General features: G+C 36.2%; 1 long non-coding RNA gene across 2 annotated transcripts; it reads right to left on the bottom strand.

The window, feature by feature from the left end:
* Positions 1 to 5,229: 5,229 nt before the first annotated feature.
* On the bottom strand, positions 5,230 to 8,185 carry LOC134268558 (uncharacterized). Of its 2 annotated transcripts, none has more exons than XR_009992386.1 (3): positions 7,862 to 8,185; positions 6,241 to 6,282; positions 5,230 to 5,625 (listed from the first exon to the last, which is right to left on the bottom strand). It is a non-coding gene; the product is annotated as an uncharacterized LOC134268558 (long non-coding RNA). The 2 variants fall into 2 exon arrangements; XR_009992387.1 differs by lacking the exon at positions 7,862 to 8,185 and adding an exon at positions 6,730 to 6,802.
* Between the last annotated feature and the right edge of the window lie 6 nt (positions 8,186 to 8,191).

Here is an 8,191-nt window from a genome sequence, read left to right on the forward strand (position 1 = left end):
AATTCCCGGAAAAAATAAAGGAATCCGAATTTCCTGGTAATATGCACATTTACACATTGTGTCCTAAATATATGCAAAGTTTGACGAAATTCTGTGCAGTGGTTTATGAGGAGTTGCGCTGACAAAAAAAAAAATCAAAGGCCTGAAGGGCCTGCGAGTTGACTCGCTCGAGTTAATTGAGCTTTTTCATACATCTGGACACCATACCTTATATTCAGTTTATTTTTGCATCATAAGAGATTGAATATTATATGTCTCCATATTCGGTTCAAAAATAAAGTGTATTACTATATTACTTTTCCTTTGTATGTACAGGTTGGCACTAATGGGCTTCCGTACATATTATTGTGATAAGCAGCACTGCAAACCTTGGATTCCATAATGTATTATTTAAGCACACTAGCTGCAGTGGTCAGTGTTATGGAGTAATTAGTTTAAAGATTCCCACAGCAAATCTGGGTTCTAAAAATAGATTTTCAAGCACACTATCTGCAATTAATGAGAGCAGCAGGTGTTTGTGTTAGGGGGTATTCTAGGTCAATTATGAATAAACTTAATTCAGATGAGAAGAGTAGATCCGCCTAACATGCTTGAACATATATTCATACGCAGTAATTGTACATCTTACAGATATTTTTAAAAAAATTTCTTTAAAAGCATGAAGACATAAATAATGTAACAGTCCGATATTTTATGCAGTTTTTACCTCCTAAGTTTATACAATCACTCAAACAAGAGCATTTTTTGCTAGAACTATCATATTTGGCATATGGATCACCTTGATGAATGCGTGAAAAATTTTACAGCTCTGAAACGGCTATGTCAACAGGGAGTAGCTCGCTACGCAAGCCAACTAAAAACTAGAAATATGTCCATAGGACATGAATGCCCCGCCGAGGAAATATTACTAAAGCAACATGAAAATTTGTATGTATATAAAATTTGATCAGAATATCTTGAATAGTGATGCAGCTGAATAGCTTGTTTTGAAAATATAGGTCAGATCCAGCATCCGAAGCTGGTCTTGTAGTGTCCATCCCTAGATGCATCATCCATGCAAGTTTGGTTCAGGTAGGACTTATAGTTACTTGGGAATGAAAATGTAGGTCAGGTTCAGCATCCGAAGCAAGTCTGGTAATGTCCATCCCTAGATGCATCAGCCATGCAAGTTTGGTTCAAGCAGGGCTTATAGTTACTTGGGAATGAAAATGTAGGTCAGATCCAGCATCCAAAGCAAGTCTGGTAGTGTCCATCCCTAGATGCATCAGCCATGCAAGTTTGGTTCAGGGAGGACTTATAGTTACTTGGGAATGAAAATATAGGTCAGATCCAGCATCCGAAGCAAGTCTGGTAGTGTCCATCCCTAGATGCATCAGCCATGCAAGTTTGGTTCAGGTAGGTCTTATAGTTACTTGGGAATGAAAATATAGGTCAGATCCAGCATCCGAAGCAAGTCTGGTAGTGTCCATCCCTAGATACATCATTCATGCAAGTTTGGTTCAGGTAGGACTTATAGTTACTTGGGAATGAAAATGTAGGTCAGATCTAGCATCCGAAAGCAAGTCTGGTAGTGTCCATCCCTAGATGCATCATCCATGCAAGTTTTGTTCAAGTAGAACTTACAGTTACTTGGGAATGAAAATATAGGTCAGATTCAGCATCCGAAGCAAGTCTGGTAGTGTCCATCCCTAGATGCATCATCCATGCAAGTTATGTCCAAGTTGGGCTTATACTTCCTTAGGAATGGACCTGCTCCAAAAACTTTTACCTGGTCACTCATCTGGAAAATGTAGGTCAGATCCAGCATCCGAAGCAAGTCTGGTAGTGTTCATCCCGAGATGCATCATCCGTGCAAGTTTGTATCAACATGTGAAGTTTGATAACACCATCTTGAATGGTATGTTTAAAACTGAGCTAAACACTACTTTAAGAAAAGTGAGGTCAAGGTCAAAGGAAAGGTCAAGGTCAAAAAATGTTGATGCAGTTGCATAGCTCTCATCAATATCTATTAGCATGTGAAGTTTGATGAAAATATCTTGGATAGTTTCTTTGAAACTTAGCTTTGAACAGAGCTAAACGCAAAGTGTGACGGAAGGACAGAAGGACGGAAGGACAGAAGGATGGAAGGACGGAAGGACGGAAAGATGGAAGGACGGAAGACGGACATGACAAACACTATATGCCCCGGCCATATTCATGGCGGGGCATAAAACAAGAGGCCCAGGGGCCACAGCGCTCACCTGAGCACATCAGGCTTGAATTTACTCCACCCCCCCCCCCCCCTCCAGGCGTTCATCATTTGAACAAACTTGAATCTACACTACCTGAGGATGATTCCATATAAATATCACAAATCATAGCTTTGAAGTACTTGAAAAGAAGATTTTAAAAGGTTTCCCTATATATCCCTATGTAAAACTTGGGTCTGCCATTTTGGCCCCACCCTTGCCCCGGGGGTCAGGATTTGAACAAACTTGAGTCTACACTACCTGAGGATATTCCACATGAGTTTCATCTTTCCTGGTCCAGTGGTTCTGGAGAAGAAGATTTTTAAAGATTTTCCCTATATATTCCTATGTAAAACTTGGGTCGGCCATTTTGGCCCCACCCTAGCCCCGGGGATCATGATTTGAACAAACTTGAATCTACACTACCTGAGGATGATGCCACATAAGTTTCATCTCTCCTGGCCCAGTGGTTCTTGAGAAGATATAAAGATTTTTCCTTTGTAAAACTTGGGTCGGCCATTTTGGCCCCACCCTTGCCCCAGGGGTCATGATTTGAACAAACTTGAATCTACACTACCTGAGGATGATTCCACATTAGTTTCATCTTTCCTGTCCTAGTGGTTCTTGAGAAGAAGATTTTTAAAGATTTTTCTTATATATTCCTATGTAAAACGGGTCGGCCATTTTGGCCCCACCCTTGCCCCGGAGGTCATGATTTGAACAAACTTGAATCTACACATCCTGAGGATGATTCCACATGAGTTTCATCTTTCCTGGTCCAGTGGTTCTGGAGAAGAAGATTTTTAAAGATTTTCCCTATATATTCCTATGTAAAACTTGGGTCGGCCATTTTGGCCCCACCTTTGCCCCGGGGGGTCATGATTTGAACAAACTTAAATCTGCTTTACCTGAGGATGATTCCACATGAGTTTCATCTTTCCTGGCCAAGTGGTACTGGAGAAGAAGATTTTTAAAGATTTTTTCCTATATATTCCTATGTAAAACTAGGGTCTGCCATTTTGGCCCCACCCTTGCCCCGGGGGTCATGATTTGAACAAACTTGAATCTACACTACCTGAGGATGCATCCACATGAGTTTCATCTTTCCTGGTCCAGCAGTTCTGGAGAAGAAGATTTTTTAAAAATGCCATAAATTTTTCACAAATTCATAATTATCTCCCCTTGGAATGGGGCGTGGCCCTTCATTTGAACAAACTTGATTTCCCTTCACCCAAGGATACTTTGTGCCAAGTTTGGTTGAAATTGGCCCAGTGGTTCTTGAGAAGAAGATGAAAATGTGAAAAGTTTACGCCGACGCCGACAGACAACGGACAAATTTTGATCAGAAAAGCTCACTTGAGCCTTCGGCTCAGGTGAGCTAAAAACAGGTCAAAAAAGTGCTGACCTGTCTGTCAGTCAGTCAGTCCTGTTTTTTTTTTTGTCAGCGCAGCTCCTCACAAACCGCTGCAACTTGTTGCGTGGGATATAAATATTCACAAGATACATCTGTATCATCAATTCTTTGTTTCTCATGGTCAGAATATGGTCCTGGAGACAGCATATGGATCTTTGATACTAAAACTTATTTACAAATATACCACTAGACAATAACATTAACTTGGAGAACCAAGCAAGTTAACCAATGGCAAGAAAATCCCCATTCTGATGAGTCTCTCCAATATCTTTGTTCATGAAAAAAGACTATAATTGGTACTTAGTACTAATTTTAATGTTACAAACAGGAAATACAGAAAAAGTTCTGCCAAAATACTTCAATGCGAAAAATTTTACATACTGACAAATCTTCTGAACAAACCATTCACAAAAGTCAACAGATACATGTACTACAATTGATTCCATTGAGGGTGGAAATAATTTCTGTCAGATTGACAAACATAACTCCATTGAAGGTGGAAATAATTTCTGTCATATTGACAAGAAAAACTCATTATTTACTACTAAGTTACCAAATCCATCAAAAGCAAATTAAAGTTAAATCATGGCAAGATAAGATTATACATGTTAATTAATAAAGCATATACCATACATAATAAAGGTTTCAAAGTTCTATCAGAAAAATCAGCACTGGTAAACACAATATTGTGTCTGGAGTCTGAATGTTAAATACATTGAAAGTGGATGTGTGAAAGACAAGGAAGGAACAAACTAAAACATGTCATGTAACAAAACAAAACAAAACACTACCCACAATTCCCTGTTAAAGCTGACTAAAAGCTTGTGTCTCGCATGGCACTGGTGAACATTTCTACATACAAAACCAAATTCCTTTGTAAGTTGTAAACATTATAATTCCATTGTTTCTGCCACCACATATAGACACAGCTTTGTTGGAATATGAACACAATTGATCGTTGAACGAGTTAGTAGAGACAAAACATTTAACAAGATAATATTCAACTTTTCAGCACAAACATGCGTAGAATAATGACGGATCATGGAAGTTCCAAATTAGTCAGAAATGAATTTTTTTATGTCATGTAAAGCAAAATGAGTAAATATGCATAATTCCAATCTTGAAAACTATCATAAGATAATACTTTTCTTTTAGATAAAGCAAATTTAAAAATCAAAAGAATTCTTGAGACTTTTTTAAAGCAGGAGACACGATGAATAAGGTGGGACTGCTATTTAATGCTAAATGAGCCAATAATGGAACTATATAATATATAAACAAGTAGTAACATATATAAAAAATAATAAAACTTTATAATAAAAAAAAACTACCTACACTAAGCACTAGAAGACTACTTTTCTTTTTCCAACACTGACAAGAGATTCTGTAATTTTATACTTTGGAAAATCAGGACACATACAGTAAATTGAGCATCAGTGACATAATATTCTAAAAAAAAAAAATTAAGTACAATTCCTATATTTACTTCACTCCTCTTTCATGATAAAATGTACACAAACCAAAAATTTGATGTTTTTTCAAATATGAAAAATGCAATTTTTTTTTCAGATGGATGTGGGGTCGAAGCTGGGGGTCACACAAATGTTGTACAAAAGCCAAATACGAAAATGCTAAAAGGACAATGATTCACAAACCTTAACCAAAGATTCTAGCATTACACAATAATAGCATCACAATGCTTAAATACCTTAAACTAAAAGCATACTTGTTCATTGTATCTCTGAATAATAGGGTTCCCTCTCGAAAAGTCACATTGCAACATTGCACATCGAAAACTGAGGGAAATAAGAAAGAAGCTATTAATAAACTTTAATATGTTATAAATAATAAAAAATCTCTGTGGTCGTCCCAGTCTTGAAGAAATAATCTCACAGAAAATTGCCACTAGTAGATCATTGCAATTAGAGGTGTGTGGAAATCATGAAGAAAAAGATAGGCAGCATTCCTATTGTTAAATAGCACCTATAAAACAAAAAAAATCAAGATTTCTTTTCTAAAATCAGTCTGACATAAGCCAGTCCCTTCTATTTCACTTTGTCCCACCCCTACTATTTCATTTTGTAAAACGAAGTGAAATAGTAGCTAGGGGCTGGATTTAGTCAGACTGTTCTAAAATATGATTATTCATCTTATCCTCAGTTTTCCATCAAAGAGATTTAATTAAGCAAGTTAATTTCCCCATGGACACAGACTGTAGAACACCATGTCAAGATTCCTTTATCCTTTACCAAACCAAAATACTGGGCACACGAGAGATGAAGATACATGTAAAAGTAATCTTTTTTTTGAATACATGTGCATTAATTTTTTTTTTTAATTTTTAAAATAAATTAATATTCCATATATTTCTGGCCTATGTTTAAAATTGGTTGCTCAAAGAGAAAAATCCACTCTTTTGACCTACAGGGTAGTTGCCAAGGGGAATAACTCAAAGGCAACACCAGCACTTATTATTGGACAATGTCATGTAATGTTGAGAAGATGTTCAGTAATTATATTCTTTCTGGAATTATGTCTTTATTTTCAATTTGCACAAACTAGACTTTTTGGTCACTTTTTCCCCCCTTCATTTATTACCTGGGAAAGACTAAGGTTTCTTTATTCATCTTCGGATTTGCCCTGAAAAAATAATAAAGTAATTAGAAAAAATGTTATTTACCGGTATGTCAACAATATAATGTACGGACATTTGCAACCAATGGTACTTAATTTAAAACTGTTTATGTCTTAATTAAAATATTTTTTAAATTATTATAACATCATCATTTGTAAGAGGACTGCAAGTCATAAAATAAGATTAAAGAAACATAATAACACACTAAAATCTAAAGGATAAACCTGAAAAAAAAAATGTTTTATTAGTAACAGTCGCATCCATAGTAGTAAAATAAAACTTGATGTGTAACAATTCAAACAATAACAAAACTAACAATATTAACTATCTATCATTCATACATCAGCATTCTTAACAATTATAATGAAATACAACAAAAACACAATATCTGGCATGTAACTTTATTGAAACCAAAAACAAAACTTTTTATCAACAAGTATATACAAGCTTACAACAACAGAAGTTCAAGCAATTGAAACAGGGGGTGTCTGGAATCTGAAAATTCACACACAGCTGTTGTCAGTAAGGTAAAGGCTTTTAATACAAAGCAAATATGGCAATTAATACAAACAGTATTAGTCAAATTGGTTATGATATTTTATTCACAGTAGATATTGCTTAAAAGAAGATTTGACTTAAGAAACAAAAAGAATATTATCAGTGTTAGAAAATAAAATATTACAATTTTTAGTGTTAAACAATGAAAATAAACAAAATACAAATGTGTGTACAACTGCTCATCTATGACATGCTCCTGAATTTCAAATAAGATTCAACGCCATGATTAACTGAATATACTGTCTCGAGTGATGTCAGTAAGATTCATTTAATTAATTAGGACCAATAACTTTGCTCCTCAGAATACTAAATGTACTGTAAGCATTACTGAAGCATATTGTCACTGACTTAAATTAGGAAATGGCAATATACATGTAGTTTAATCAAAGCAAGCATTATTAGTTCAACTTCACAATGCAATACTACCTTCCATCTTACGTTGGGTCATTCTCAGAATCCAATATTCAAAATTTAATTATACATCAGTTTTTCATTCTTCTTGCCAATATACCGGGGATTCATTACACATTACTTCAATGCATGCTCTATAGAGTTGACAGCAAGTCAAAAAGGGTTTCAAAACTTTTGTATATGTAGATTTTGCACACCATCATCCATCACAATGTCTGTCTATGCTCATTTCATTGTATATTCATCATCTTTGCAGTCAGTAGTTCAGCATGCTTATGATTTTTTAGTTCCGTTTAACATCTACATGTATGTAGAAGTTAGAAATTCTTGCCTTTTCATTCATTTGGATATATCACTTATTGTACTTCAGTTTGCACATACTGTCATTTTTCTTGCTTGATACTACTTTAACGTATCTGAATAATAACTATTACTTCTGCATTACACATGAAGAATTTCAAGAATTCATGCCTTTGCATCACATGTTAATATAATCTTCTATTCATACATTTCCCTGGTCACTTGATGCTACTCGAAGTATCTTGGTTACACATGCTTGTTTTTAACCTCTGGTTAGACTACACACTGGGGAACACAACCTCATGCAGTTGTTACCTAATCATCGGCCATCTCACGCCTACGTCTTCTCCTCCTCTCGGCGGCACTCTCTACCTCCATGGAATCTGCGTCTTCCTTGGCCTTCCTCTCCTCGCGGCGTCTGCGGCGACGTTCCTCTAGACTGTCATCGGCCTGTTCTGAGGCTGCCTCGGCAGCTTCCTTTGCCTCTCTCTCTTTCCTCCTCCTCCTTCTTCTGGCCTCCATTGAGTCATCATCTTCATCTTCCTCCTGAGCTGCCTTTGTTTCTGGCACCGGGCTTGGTTCCTTTGGCTCCTCCACAACTGCTGGTTTCTTCTTCTTACCAATATCATCATCATCTTTACCAAT

The sequence above is a fragment of the Saccostrea cucullata genome, unplaced genomic scaffold (assembly GCF_032062105.1).
Source record: "Saccostrea cucullata isolate Sc308-1 unplaced genomic scaffold, CSIRO_AGI_Scuc_v1 ctg9568, whole genome shotgun sequence".
Taxonomy (NCBI): domain Eukaryota; kingdom Metazoa; phylum Mollusca; class Bivalvia; order Ostreida; family Ostreidae; genus Saccostrea; species Saccostrea cuccullata.